The 15,725-nt window shown below is 41.1% G+C and overlaps 1 protein-coding gene across 1 annotated transcript in view; it reads right to left on the bottom strand.

The window, feature by feature from the left end:
• ANO4 (anoctamin 4) overlaps positions 1 to 15,725 on the bottom strand; it is a 678,878-nt gene that overhangs the window by 636,318 nt on the left and 26,835 nt on the right. The window contains exon 2 of the mRNA XM_006888526.1: positions 11,661 to 11,912. The gene's annotated coding sequence lies outside the window, so the exon portion shown is untranslated. The remainder of the gene's footprint in view (positions 1 to 11,660; positions 11,913 to 15,725) is intronic.

Raw genomic sequence — 15,725 nt, 5'->3', positions numbered from 1 at the left:
CAATCATTTTATATTTGCTGGCAATATAAAGATTTTTTTTTGTTTGTGTAATCTAAAAAAAAAGAAGGCAATTATGTAACATTACAATTAAATTTTTTTTTTTTTTTGTTTGTGTAATCTAAAAAAAAAGAAGGCAATTATGTAACATTACAATTCAGTCTTCATTTATCTTGTAAATGAAGACACTGAGAGATATACAAGAATAAAGGGAAAATACAGTATACACTACAGCATGAAACAGTAATATCCCAAAATTTGTGAGTGATCACACAAGCGAGTATGTGTACTGTTTAGAATGAGAGTGGAGGGGACAGTATGCATAGATACCTGTGAGAATTTACACATACATATTTGTATGTGAGATATATAGCTACATATGCACTTAAGTGCTTAGGAAGCACAGTTATAGAAACATCCAACCTTTCTGTAGGACCAAGTTTCTGAACTTAAAGGCTAAGGGATACATCTACCTAAGGTCAACGGGCGTCACACAGTTCCTGAAGATAATGTTCTCCATCCTAGTTTGATGAGCAGTATCTTGGATCTGTGAAGATCCCCAAGTGGCCACCTTAGACAAAACTCTTGGTCTTTCCTCATCTAGGGCAAAGGAGAATGAAGGAGGTCAAAGATAAATCCCACAGGCCTAACAGCCCACATGGAACCAAATCCTCCTCCAACCCAAGACCAGAAGAACTCGATGGTGCAGCAGCCACTAGCTGCTCTGCTCAGGACACAACAGAAGGCCCCAGCCACACAGGAGAAAAATGAAGAACAAAACCCACATTGAAAAAACCCCCAACACCCCAAATCCTGGACTTACTGAACTGATAGAAGACTGGAGGAGTGTTTGAGACTATCAACAATTTGAGTATGAATGGCAAACGAATTTGATGTACAAATTTTCCGCTAAAGCATAATAATTTTTTAATAAAAACAGAAGTACCATTTTAGGAACATTTTGACAAAAAGAAAAATGTTAAAAGCAGAGACAAAGTGAGCAGGTGCTCATTCTATTTTTTAAAGTCTAGCAACTTAATGTTTTGGGAGTTTATCATATAATTAAAACTAAGCAAGTAGGAAGAGACAAAAACAAGAACAATGAATAAAAGCAGTTAGAAATGTAACTGGAATTAATCTGTCAAGAACCATTTTAAATGTGAATAGTCTAAATCAATCCATTAAAAGCAGAGATTGTCGAAGTGGATTAAAAAAACAACACTCAATTCTACTTTGTCTATAAGAAATTTATTTTAAATACAGTTGTCATTATGTGCGTGCTTAGTTGATCCTTTAGCATGTTTTCAGAGGCTGTAAATTGTATGGGAGGAGATTGCCCATCTTTCTCCCACAGAGCAACTGGTGGATTTGAACTGCATTCCTTTAAGTTGGCAGGGCGATGCCTTCCTCACTAGGCCACCAGAGCTGTTTTAAACACCTTAAATCCTGTAAGAACCAGAACTCACAGGACTCCTTGTTCTTTTCCAGGTCTCACAAGTTTTCCACCTTTGACAAGGTACCATCTTTGCACATTTTTATTAGTGGAAAATGGGTGAGTTCTCCTTTCTGACGGCTTTCTGCCTTGTGCAGGTTCCTCCTTTGGTAGACTGCATGGTTTCATAGTTTAGCAGCTGTTTCTAATTTACATTGTCCTGATTTTTGTAGAAGGTAGGTCTCTGCTTCCTCTGCACCACAGATTTAGCTGGGATATATCTCAAGCAGCAAAGGCTCCAGCTGGCAGGGCATGCAGTGAGCAGCCTGGCGCAGGTCAGTAAGTATCTCTCAGTATCTCTAGAAGAGAGCACGCCTATCTCCTCCCTGCATCAGGTCACTGTACCACGGTCAATCGTTAGCTCGATCGAGTTGCAGGATCACTTTCTGTGGCACGTTACCTCTGAAATTTAAAACCCCCTCTTGCCTTCAGCATCTGTTCTGAAAGTATCTGGTCTCAATTTGTTGAAAGACATTTAATTCATGCTATTACATGGGCACCTCTTCTAATGTGCTTTCCCTCGGGCATCACCATAGCATCCCTAGAGTTAGGGATGTCTCGAGTTTTCAAAGCACATACATAAAAACCCCAATAAACCCCATGAGGTCAGCAAAGTTCATATATGTCATGATACAACACATGACTGTGCTGAGAATTTACTTACACAAATAAAAGCCTGGCTGCAGGATAATGATCACTGGTCTGCAACAGAAAATAGTCTTTTCAAAACATCTCCCAGGCCCTCTGCTAATGAGTGACATGTTTAAAACTCTTAAGGACTACCTGGAATTGATAGTATTCTCTTTCTAAAACCCAACTCTCAGGGGACTACTAAGGGACAATGAGGAGGCTCCGGGGATAGACATGGCAAAATGGATGAATTCTCACCTATTCTGATTATAGAGAGATGGCAGTAATACAAAACAGCATCGTCCTGATTTAAGACAGCATTTAAGAGGAGCATGCACCAGGGGGCTGGCAGGGAGGGAAGATGGCAAACCTGTATACTTAAAGGGGAAACACTCTTACTCTGGAAGGAAATTTCCCATATGCTTTTGTGTAGATTTTGCAAAAGACCTCTTTTGGGGTATGATTCATTTAAGTCCTGAAACCCTTTTCCATAATTACCCCACCAGATTTCTCCAACAAAGCAGAGACCATCAGATTAAATGATATGACTCAGTGATTCCCACCTGGAGTCATTTCACATCAACAGGAGACACTTTCGGTTCTCACACGTAGGTGCAAGGGTGCTACTGGCATCTAGCGGTTAGAAGTCAGGGATGGTAATAATCATCCTACAATATGAGAACAATCTGCTACCAAAAAAAAAAAATAAATGTTGTTAGGTACCATTAGAGGAACACTGTGAGCCAAGAGAATGAAATCCTGCCTGATTCGGTGCCATCTTCCCAATCTCTGCTGTACTTAAGCCCAGCGTGGCAGTCACGATGTCAATCATCTTGTTGCGAGTCGTCCTCTCTTTTGTTGACCCTCTACTTTTCTAAGTACGAAGCACTTCTCCAGGGACCAGCCCCTCCTGAGAACAGGCCCAAAGTGTGTGAGATGAAGTCTTGCTATCCTTACTTTTAACGAGCACTCGGGCCAAACTGCTCCCAAAATACGTGTTTGTTCTTTTGGCAGTCCATGGTGTATACGGTTCTCTTAGCCAACTCCATGATTCAAAGGCCTAGATTCTTCCTCCGTCTTCCTTACTCACTGTTCAGCTTTCAAATGCATATGAAGCAAATGAAAATATCACGGCTTGAGTCAGACACACTTTGGTCTTTAAATTTATATTTTTGCTGTATAGCATAGTGAAGAGGTCCTTAGCAGACTTTCCCAATGCAGTAATTTTGTTTGTTTGTTTATTGACTGTGTTTCCATGAATAGTGATTGTGGATCTGAGAGAAATTTAATCCTTTACAACTCCAATCTTTTCTCCATTTACAATAACGTTACCTACTGATCCAGTTGTGAGAATCTTTATCTTGAGTTGTCTGTCATGCTGGAGGCTCTATCTAGTCTTTTATCTTCATCATTTGATGTTGTTAATGTGCTGTTGAGTCACCTGTGACTCATAGCGACCCTCTGTACAACAGCCTTAAACCCTGCTCTACCTTGTGCCAAACTTCTTATCTCTGACATACTAGCCCCATTACCCCAGTCACTGAATAGGTCCATCTCATCTAGGGTTTTCCTCTCTTGCATTGACCCTCCACCCTCCCAAGCAAGACATCCCTCTCCAAGGACTGATCCCGTCTTGCAACATGTCCAAGTTATGTCACATGAAGCTTCAGATCCTTGTAGGTGCTTCAAATTCTCTCCAAATGGAGAAAGCAAAGTCATACTGCAGGCTGTTGATAAGACTTCCTCCAATCCTGATGCCACACCCTTGTTCATATAATCCAGCTGCTCCAGTTATTTGCCCAACATACAGACTGAACAGGTATGGTAAAAAGGATACCATCCTAATTCACACAGAAATAAACTTTTGAAATTCTCAGCATGCAGCTACGCACTGAATACAAAGAAAAAGAATAGTAGAAAATCTGTTGGTGACCCAAAGGTTATAAATTTTATGGTAGTGGTAGTGGCCAGAGAAACATATTTTGCAAAACTTGGCTGTCAAAAGCTAGATATCAAAACAATACAGAAGGCAAGCAGAATCCAGGATATTAATAAAGTCTGTTCCTAACTGTGATATTAAGTCTTTACGGAATCTGTGAGTCAGAGAAGGTGCATTTGGTTTTTATTTAGCCCTACTTAAATTCTTCAGATCACCATGCCCCAGAAGATTCTCTGCATTCTCTTTCTTTGTACCCAATTCCTAGGGAGGTCTGGGACCATGGTCTATGCCACACCATTGACAACAGTGCTGCCAGCTGAAAGACAAAGCCTCTCTGGTGGTTCAAATGCACCAGGAGTTCCTAGGTAAAAAGATGGGAAATTTTAAAGGCCCTGAATTTACAGAACCTGAAAATCTACTGAAGGGTGAGCTATGGGTCAGTTTTCGCTCAAAAGCAATGCCTCTGACTTTGACTAATTCAAGAAGAGCCTTCAAACATTTTCAATTCTTTAAAATCTGCATGTGTAGCAAGAGAAGTAAACCTGCTGCAAGTATGTGTTGGTTCAAAGTGAGAGTGAACTATTTGACATTAAAGGCCAAGTAGAGCTATCCAGGATTTGCAAATTCATGACCAGGGAATTGCCAATATTAGAGATGCAGACAGTTTTCAAGCTTTCTTCCTGTAGTTCTGTCAAATCCCTGGTCATCCATCTCTTTATTTTCTAATTGAAAAGTTAATCTAAAGGATATTTTGAATTCAAAATGTTTTTTACTAGTATCATTTATTAATATATTAGTGAAATAACTTTGCAACAAAAGCATGCCTATGTATGTATGGACATCTACCGTGAAATCTTAGCACTATCACACTGAAATAAAATACTTTTATTTACTTGTCTGTCTCCTCCACTAAATTTTGAGCTCCTTGAAACAAGAACTACTATTTAATTTTCTGTTCTAATTACTAACCACAGTACATGACAAAAAAAGTAGATAGTTTAGTAAATGTCAAATGAATGATGGGACTGTACAATGGAGGAATGGAGAGAAGGAAGAAGGAAGGGGATAAATAAACAAAGCCAGGAATTGTTCTTCTAATTTAACCTGTTACAGTTTATTTACCTATTAAAACATTCTTTGTTATGAGAAGGAGGTGCTACTTCTAGGCCACCACATAGAGTTATTTATATATGTTGTTTACTGCACAAAATGCCACAGATAAAATTCAAACTCTGATGTCTGTCATAACATCTACCATGGTTCAGAGCTATTTTCCCAGAGGAGCTGCTATTGTTGTTGTTGTTGTTGTTGTTGTTGTGTTCCATCAAGTCAGAACCAACCAATGGCTGACCTGAAACCCAGCGGGTTTTCAGAGGCAGTTAATCAAAGGAGGGGATTGCCCATCCTTCTCCTGCAAACCCTGATTCCAGTTTGCACAAAATCATGTTAGGAGCCAGAAAGCACTCGTAATCTCTCTTTAAAACACTGAACATTAATTCTGACAGAAACTCTTGGTTTGGGTGAAAAAGATAGTCTCTGGTGGCTTGGTCATCAGGAGTTGCACTGCCAGTTGGAAGACAAGCAGTTTGAGTCCATGAGCTGCTCCATGAGATGAAGAGGGACATTCCCCTCCTGGGTGAATAACTGCCTTTGAAAGCCCACCAGAGGCGTCAGCTTTGAGTCAGTTCTGATTCGATGGTACACACCAACAACAATACAAGAAAACCTACTGCATAAACCACTCACACACAATCTTGGGGGCAATCCTAGAAGAGGGTAGCAAGAGGGAAAAAAGGTAAACAAAGGAGAATTCAAGCAACTCCAGTCATTTCAGTGTTTTGAATTCCTTCTAGACCCGCAGTACTTGGAGGGGTTTATATGATGTGGAAAAAAAACACACGTAATAATAATAAAATTTAAAAGTGTATTTAAAGAAATTCTTAAGTAGTACAGTACAACCTCAACAATCAATAAATTGTAGTTTTGTGTCTAAAATGTGCCCTCAAACTTGAAATTTATGGAGAAAGAAACTAGTTTACAACTGTGAATGATATCTGATAACATATGAAATTTGCAAAGCATTGCAGTATAAACAAGCTTACTTATCTCACCTCAGTGTTTTCTTCTATCAAGGTGGGGAGAAATTAAAAACAACAATAAAAAGAAAAGGAAACTAAAAATTTTTCTATAAAATGTGTGTTGTTGTTGTGTACCATGGAGTCAGAACCGACCCACAGCTGACCCTCCAGTGGGTTTTCAGAGGCAGTTAACTGCACGGGAGGAGACTGTCCATCCTTCTCTCACTGAGCAGCTGGTGGATTCGAACCGTGTGCCTCTGGAATTGCAGGGCAGCTTCTTGCCACTAGGCCACTGGCGCCCATATAAAATACATTATTAAAATCAATTCATTACTGTAAGAAATCATATGAAAGTAATAATGGGTCTACATATAACTACAGTCGAGATTTATAGAACCATAATTTTCTATAATAAAATAATGCTTATGTAATAGACTTAAGTGTTCCAGCTTACTTTTTAAGTAACGGGATAATAATTCTAGACAATTGGTTGGAATAATTCAACCTTGTCCTGCTAATGGAACATTCTCAGAAGTGAATTATAGGCTTTTGATTTTGTTTTTGAAAACCTACAGGTTATAAATAGCAACCTCCTACAAATATCATATTGCTTCTGAATATGGTACTCCACAGAAAGGAAAAAGTCAACACAAAGAGAAACTTGATAAAATATTAATCTAAAAGTTTCCATTTGATACTCCTCTTTGTCAGAAAATGCCATAACCTTTCCACTGACCTGGCAAAAGGAAACACTTCTATTTCTTAGCTTCAGATTTGACTAAAGCAATTGTTGTTGTTGTTGTTGTTGTTGTTGTGTACTGTAGAGTTGAAACCAACCCACAACTGACCCTCCAGCGGGTTTTCACAAGAGGAGATTGCCCATCCTTCTCCTGGGGAGCAGCTGGTGGCCTCAGACCACATGCCTTCGGGAGGGCAGCGCAGCTTCTGGCCATCAGGCCACCAGAGCTCCCTATAAACTAAAGCAATTAGAACACATTTTGTTCCATGATAAAATCAAAACCCAGGAGATTTCAAAAGCGTTCTAGAGACAAGCTTCTAAACTTCAGAATATGTTTCTACTTTCAAACGGACCTTCAATCAGGACAGTCAAAAAGCTGATTAGCTCTGCCTTGTACTCAGCTGATGGCCTGCAGTGTTTCCCCAACACTCTTCAGTTCCACTCTCTTCCACTTCAATCTATCCATTAAATGAAGGACAGTAGGAAGGTAGTTTCCTAAAGGGTGTATGAGAACCTCCTGAGTCAAAGCCACAGGGAGGAGAAAACCTGCAGCATGCAGATCACCCAAGGCCATCAAAACAGCATCACCAGGAAGCTGCATTCTCAACAAGCTATTCATGAGTCTTCCCAATTCATGTGATTTAAAATCTACTTGTTCAGATAAACCTGAACATCTGTGACTCAAATTCAAGGTAGAGAAATCATCACTTGTGAACTGCTAACCATCACGGAATCCAGGCAATCAAAAAGGTTTATTTCTAAAAAGAATTGCACAATGGATTCAATGAACCCTTATCACAAAGTGAGGATGTTGTTGTCGTCATTGTCGTATGCCATCAAGTCACTTGCAACTCACAGTGACCCTATGTACAACAGCTCTGAACCCTGCTCTGTCCTGAGACAATCTCACTGACTCCCGTACCTCTACCCCATTACCTCAGCCACTCAATCCATCTCATCCAGAATCTTCCTCTCCTGTGCTGTCCCTCCACCATTCTGAGAATGATGTCCTTCTCCATGGACTGATCCCTCCTGGCCACATGCCCAAAGTAGGTGAGAAGGAGCTTCAGAATCCTAGTGTTCAAGGAGAAACTTGGTTTCATCATCTCCAGAATAGACCTGTTTGTTCTTTTGGCAGTCCATGGTGTGCTTAAGACACTTCTCCAGCACCACAACTTGAAGGCATCAATTCATCTCCTATCATCCTTAGTCATTGCCCAGCTCTCTGATGCATAGCAAGTAATTGTGAAGACCATGGCCTAGATCAGTTGCACCTTAGTCTCTGGATTGACACTGTTGCTTCTCAGTATTCTGGAGAAGTCCCTGACAGCAAACGTTCCAAGTGCAATGTGTCTTTTGATTTTCTGACAGCTGGTGCCAAGACTGTTGACTGTGGAACTGAGCAAGGTTAAATTGTTAACAACATCCATCTTTTCTCCATTTATCATGGTGTCACCAACTGGTCCAGTGGTGAAAATCTTCGTCTTCTTGATGTTTAGCTTCAATCCATGTTGAAGACTACAGTTCTTGAACTTCTGCAGCAAGTGCTCAAGGTCCTCCTCAGTTTCAGCAAACAAGGTTGTATAATGCAAGTTGTTGAGTCTTCCTCCAGTCCTACTACCACATTCCTCTTCATAAAGCCCAGCCTCCGAATGATCAGTTCCACATGGGATTGAAAAGATATAGAGACAAGAAGCATCCCTGACACATTCCTTTCTTGATTTTGAACTTTGTTCTGTTCTGAGGACTGCTTCCTGGTCCAAGCATAGGGTTTGCATAAGTACAATCAAGTGTTCTGGGACTCCCATTCTCTTCAAGGTTAACCACAGTTTGTTGTGATCCACACAGTCAAATGCCTTTGCATAATCAATGAAACACAGGTAGATATTCCTTTGGCACTCTTTGCTTTCAAAGTGCTGTACATATTAAATAAGATGGCAGAGTAGATTTTGCAAAATTTAAACCTCTAGCTTAGACTTTAGATATGAAAACGAACTGATATATATACATTTAGAACTGACATAAATCATGGTTAAATGATTAGCTTTTAAATCCAGGCATTATATTTTGATTGACTGGGTTATTTAAGTTATGACTTCCAAGTGTCATACAGATCAAGGATGAACTAACTTTCATCTGTGAAGAAGCAGAGAGTAAATACTTAATGCTTGCATGACATACAATCTTTGTCACAATTTCTCAACTCTGAGATGGACAGATAAAAGTAATCATAAACAAATAAAAGCCAAAAAAATCATTGATATGGCTATGTCCCAATATTTCCCAAAAAATCTACATGTTGCTGTTGGTAGGTGCCACTGAGTCAAGGATGACTCATAGCGACCCCATGAACGAAAGATCTTAACCTGCTCTATCCTGTGTCATCCTCACACTTCCTGACACGTAAGAGCCCATTGCAGCAGTCACCGTGTCAATCGACTTGGTTGAGGGTCTTCCTCTCCTTCGCTGACCCTCCACCCTTCCCAGCATCATGTCCTTATCCAAGGAATAGCCCCTCCTAGCAATATGCCCAACGTTTATGAGGCAAAGCCTCACCATTCTTGCCACCAAAGAGCACTCTGGCTGCACCCTCCCCATGACATAGCTGTTCTCTTGGCTGTCCATGGGATGTTCAGTGCTCTTCTGCAACACCACAGCTCGAAGGTGTCAATTCTTTTTCTCTCATCCTTATTCATTGTCCAGATCTGAAAAGTGCAGTTCTGAAATGCATAGCATGTGATCAGAAAGATCATGGCCTGACTCAGACACACTTCAGTCCTTTGAGTTCTGTTTACTTTTCAGATGTCTCAAAATACTAAATTTTTTTTCTCTTCTTCAATCACTTAAAAAGGAAAACCATTTTCTTAACTCTTGGGCTATAAATAATAGGTAACCAGTCAGACGAGTACTGTGACAAGTGGTTTGCAAACCACAGACATAAACTAATTTTCTAGACCAGCATAACTACCAAGAACTAGAGAGTCTCGGTTATCTAATAATGTTGTTGGAGATACACAAGTGATGGCTTTATTTAACAAACAAATTTATTCTTCTACAGGTTATGAGGCTATACTGTACAAAGACAGCCTTCAATATGGATTATACCTCAACATCAAGAAAACAAAAATCCTCACCACTGGACCAACAGGCAGCATCTTTATAGATAAAGAGAAGACTGAAGTTGTCAATAATTCATTTTATTTGGCTCCACAATCAATACTAAGAGTAAAAACAGTCAAAAAAATAAAAAGAGAGCTCTGCCATCAAGAGTCTTTGCAAAGTGCTAAGAATCAAGAATGTCAGTTTAAAGACTAAAGCGCTCCTGATTCATGACATGATCTTTTCAATGGCCTATCATGCCTGTGAAAGTTGGACAATGACAGAAGAAGAACTGATATCTTCTAATTGTGATGTTGGTGAAGAGTACCAAAGATCCCATCAAACAAATTTGTCTTGAAGAAAGAACAATGTTCTTTAGAGACAAGTATGGTCAAACTTTGATCAAATACTTCCAACATGGTTTCAAGAGGGGCCTGTCCTCTGTTTTCCCAGACATCGTGCTGGGAAAAGCGGCAGATCAGCGAAAGAGGGAAAACCCTCAACCAAAGGACTGCAACAGTGGACTCGAGCAGATGGAAGATTCTGAGGAGGGTACAGGCTAGGGATGTCACACAGGATGTCATTCACAGGGTCGCTCTGCACCATGGTCAAGGTGATGGCACTTAACAACAAAGTTTACGAGTTCAAAGGTTCAAATACTGGCTGTTGCCTGTAAGAGAAGGTTTACTTTTTCTGTCAGTTCTGAAGGCAGGTCCTTATTTCCTTCAGTATCCATGTGCAGGCATTACTTGGAGATTTCTGAGCATCTCTCTATGGTCCAGGTATCAAGGAAGTTTTATGGGAGGGATTTAGGTCCAAAAGACACATTCCAAGCCTGACGATTCTTTCTTAGTGGTAGTAAGGTCCCTCCTGTCTAGATTTCCACCCTCTTTTATCTCATGTGAGACAGAAGGTATTTGCAGACCACACCCCAGGGAAACTCCCCCTAATTCCACTCTTAGTACTTTTACAATCCTTTTATTTTATTTTTTTATTAGGGGATATTATTACGTGACTTCTGTGATATATCATCATTGTTGCTGTTAGGTGCTGTCCAGCCCAGTAGGACTATCATTATATACACATTATATGCACATCATTATGTTGTTGCTGTTATTGTGTACTGTGGAGTCAGAACCAACCCATAGCTGACCCGCCATCAGGTTTTCAGAGGCAGTTAATCACATGGAAGAAGACTGCCCATCCTTCTCCCGTGAAGCAATTGGTGGCCTCGAACTGCATGCCTTTGGGATTGCAATGTAGATTCTTGCCACTAGGCTACCAGAGCTCCCTACACATATTTTGGAAAGACACAATTTAATCTATGACTGAAGGTATTAAAAAATCATCACCTGACACTCAGTCCAAGAGTTTGCACAACATAAATAGTCTGTCATTAGACAGATGATAAAAGAAATTAAACAGATTTTTTAAAAAAGTCATATGACAGAATTCTGATTCACAGTTGATTTCTAGACGGCATTATACCAGGCAGAACTAACACATAAGTCAAACATTTCTAAATAAAGTCAATCTTTTTTCTGATCAACCCAGCTATTAAATACCTTGGAGGTTTGGATTGGAGATTTTCAGAGTTTACAGACTCATACAATTGGAAATGCGGATTTATTCCACAGGCAATTACATAAGGAGCCTTTAAAAACTGCAGGAGGCCAACTCTGTTACCTGTGGTATCTTGACTCAGGGTTTCCTGGCTGCTGCTGCTGTAAGAAGGCACTGGAGTGATGGACAGTGAGGCTGGGCAAGACAGAGGGGTGGCCAGGCCAGTCCTCCGGGTGAAGGACTGGTGATACACAGGGATGCCTACGTCTTTGGAGATGAAGAGAGGCAGATCTGATGGGAGGGTGGGTCTGCCTTGGGCATATGGGTTTTTCCAGTGGGTCAGTCCAATTGCAACAGGTCCGGCAATGTCATAACCTGGTAAGACAAATACATTAGATCAGTAACAGTAATCAAATCTTACGCTTATTTATGTTTAAGTAGTGCCCCCCGGAAAAAAAAAATTCACTATGACTCAAGTTAAAAACACCACCTGTGATAAGGAGGTATATGTTCTAATAAACAGGTTAACTATCATCACACTTCTCAGTTCTTATTCATTTACTTAACATACATCTGTTAAGCAAATACGGCAGATGGTATGGAATCCCTGCATGGTGCAAAGAGTTAATGTGTTTGGCTACTGAAAGGTTGGTGGTGGTAGGCGAGCTCTGGTGGCCTAGTGGCAGGAAACTCCACTGCAATCCCAGAGGTGCATGGTTCAAATCCACCAGATGCTCTGCTGAAGAAGAAGGAACAATCGCCTCCTGTACCAGTCAGATCCAATTTGACGGTACACACATAAAAAGAAAGGTTGGTGGTTCAACTCCACTCAGAGGAATCATGGAAAGAGGATTTGCAGTTCATCTCTGGGGGGGGGAATCCCAAAACACCAACATCTACTTTGACACATGAGTCATCATAAGTCATAGTTATTTCAATGGCAACATATTATAATAATTTATACTGCAGAGGGTCAAGGACTGCAGCCTTCAATATGGACTGAGGCTCAGTGTCAAGAAGACAAAAATTCTCACCACTGGGCCATTCGGTAGCATCAGGATGGATGGCGAAGAGATTGAGATTGTTCACAGATTCAGTTTGCTCGGCTCCACGGTCAACACTCTTGGCACCAGTAGTCAGGAAATCAAAAAACGTATTGCGATGGGAAAGTCTGCGGTTAGGGACCTCTCCAAAATACTCAACAGCAGCAGTGTCTCTCTGGAGACTAAGGTCCGCCTGATACAGGCCATGGTTTTTGCAATCACTAGTTATGCATCAGAGAGTTGGACAATGACTAGGGAGGATAGAAGGAGAATTGACGCCTTTGAGCTGTGGTGCTGAAGAAGAGTATTGAATGAACCATGGACTGCCAAGAAAACAAACAGATTCATCGTAGAAAGGGTTAAACCAGGCTGCTCCTTGGAGGCAAGGATTCTGGGGCTTCGTCTGACATACTTTGGACATGCTGTAAGGAGAGACAGGTCTTTAGAGAGAGACATCATGCTGGGTAGAGTAGAGGGACAGTGCAGGAGGGGAAGACCCTCTATGAGGTGGATTGATTCAGTGACTGGGGTACTCGGGATGGGTGTGTCAGAGGCAATGAGATTGGCACAGGATAGAGCACAGTTTAGGGCTGTTGTACATAGGGTCGCTATGAGTCGCAAACGACTCGACGGCACATAACAACAACAACAACATACTGGTTTATATGTGCTTGGGGCTTAGTAGATAATATCTATATGCATAATAAAAATCATTAAAGGTGGGTATTAAACAAGAAGGTTTTTTCATCCCTCACTGTCAAGATACCACAGAAGACAAAGAGCATAATGGATTTCCTCACCCAGCATATGCAACAATCAGAAGGACTGGATTTGCAAGAGCTAAGGATTGGATTTGCAATGGGCCAGTTGGCAGCATCATGATAGACAGCGAAAAGATGGAGAGTGTTAACAATTTTCATTTGCTTGGCTCCACAAGCAACACTCTTGGTACCAGGAGCCAGGAAATCAAAAGATGAATTGCATTGGGAAAGTCTGCTGTCAGAAAGCTCTCCAAAGTACTGAAGAACAATGATGTCAGTCTGGAGACTAAGGTGTGCCTGATCCAGGCCACAGCCTTCACAATTACTTGCTATGTGTCAGAAAGCTGGACAATGACTAGGGATAATAAAAAGAGAATTTTTGTCTTTGAGCTGGGATGCTGGAGAATAGTATTGAATATGCCACAGACTGCCAGGAGAACAATCAGGTTCATCCTAGAGAGGGTGAAACCAGGCTGCTCCTTGGAGGCAAGGATTCTGAAGCTTCGACTGACATACTTCAGGCAAGCTGCAAGGCAGGACCAGTCTTTGGAGAGGGACATCATGCTTGGAAGGGTAGAGGGACAGCACAAGAAAGGAAGACCCTCAATGAGATGGACTGATTCAGTGACTGGGGTAATAGAGGTAGGCGTGTTAGAGACAATAAGGTTGGTACAGGATAGAACAGGTTTCAGGAATATTGTACATAGTGTTGCTATGAGTTGCAAGTGACTCCATGGCACACAACAGCAACAATAACAACAACGACAAGGAAGGTTGAGTGTATGTTTAGACTCAACCTTGGTGTTTGAGGGAAATATCTACATGAAAATGTTATGAGAATGGCTGAAAAAGAAAAGGGATGAAGACCAATAGACAGAGGCTGGAGTCAGAATCTCCACACAGAAGTTAGGACAAAAACCAAGTAATTAACAATCTACTTTATTGCCATAAAATAAAGACTCAATTGAAAATCACAACACAGTCTGAAACTTAAAGTACTGTGCTACTGACTGTACTAGTTCAACAACATTTAAACTTCATAATAACCAATGAGGCAGGTATGATCATTCCTATTAATAATAAAACTGGGGTAAGTGACAATGTAACTCCATCAATTCACACAACTGACTTTCCCAATGCTAAACAGGAAATCAACGAGGTCAGGCTGGAGACTAAGGTGTGCCTGATCCAGGCCATAGTCTTCGCAATTGCATGCTATGCATCAGAGAGGTGTACAGTGACTAGGGATGATAGAAAAAGAATTGATGCCTTTGAGCTGTGGTGCTAGAGAAGAGTGCTGAATACACCATGGACTGCTAGGAGAACAAACAGGTTCATCCTGGAAAGGGTGAAACGGGGCTGCCTCTTGCAGGCAAGGATTCTGAAGCTTTGTCTGACATACTTGCATGTTGCAAGGAGGGACTGGTCCCTGGAGAGGACATCATCTTTGGGAGGGTGGAGGGACAGCACAAAAGAGAAAGAACTTTGATGAGATGGATTGATTCAGTGATTGTGGTAATGGGTGTAGGTGTGACAGAGACAGTGAGATTGACACAGGATAGGGCAGGGTTTAGGGCTGTTGTACATAGGGTCGCTATGAGTCGCAAGCAACTCGGTGGCACATAACAACAAACAACAACAAAAGGGAAATGTGTAGCATTGAGGAAGCCTGTTGTCAGGGACCTCTCCAAAGTCCTGAAGAGCAGTGATGTCAGTTTAAAGGCTAAGATGCACCTGGTTTAAGCCGCAGTCTTTCCAATGACCTCCTATGCATCTAACAGCTGGACAATAAATATGGTTGAATGATGCATTTGAGTTGTGTTGGAGAAGAGGGCTGAATACCCCATAAACTACCAAAAGAACAGACATAGAGAAATTGTAACCAGAGTATTCCAGAGAAGCAAGGAGAGTGAAGCTTTGTCGCACGTATTTTGGAAAGGTTGTTAGGAGAGGCTTTTCCTTGGGAAGGGACATCATGCTTGGAATGGCAGAAGGTCAGCAAAGGAGAGGAAGACCCCCAATCAGATGGATTTATTCAGTATCTGTAGCAGTGGACTCAGATGTGTTGAGGATAATCAAGATGGTGCAGGATAGGACAGGATTAAGATCTGTTGTTCACATGGTCACTATGAGTTGTACGTGAATCAATGGCACTTAACAATTCACACAGCTACACAGAAAGACTCAAGATTTAAGTCACTGATGTCCACTTAGGTGTTGAACCACAAACACTGCTTTCCTTAAAAATCAAGTGGGAAGACAGAGTCTGGGAGCTAAAAAGAGGGTCTTCTCTTGCAATATTATTCAAAATGGGTGACCCTGGAGGACATTATGCTGAGTGAGGTATCTCAGTCACAAAGGGACAAATGCTATATGGTGCCACT

Source organism: Elephantulus edwardii, unplaced genomic scaffold, assembly GCF_000299155.1.
Source record: "Elephantulus edwardii isolate Elephantulus edwardi_28Jun2011 unplaced genomic scaffold, EleEdw1.0 scaffold00068, whole genome shotgun sequence".
Lineage (NCBI taxonomy): Eukaryota > Metazoa > Chordata > Mammalia > Macroscelidea > Macroscelididae > Elephantulus > Elephantulus edwardii.
This window is presented reverse-complemented; position numbering and strand designations above follow the sequence as displayed.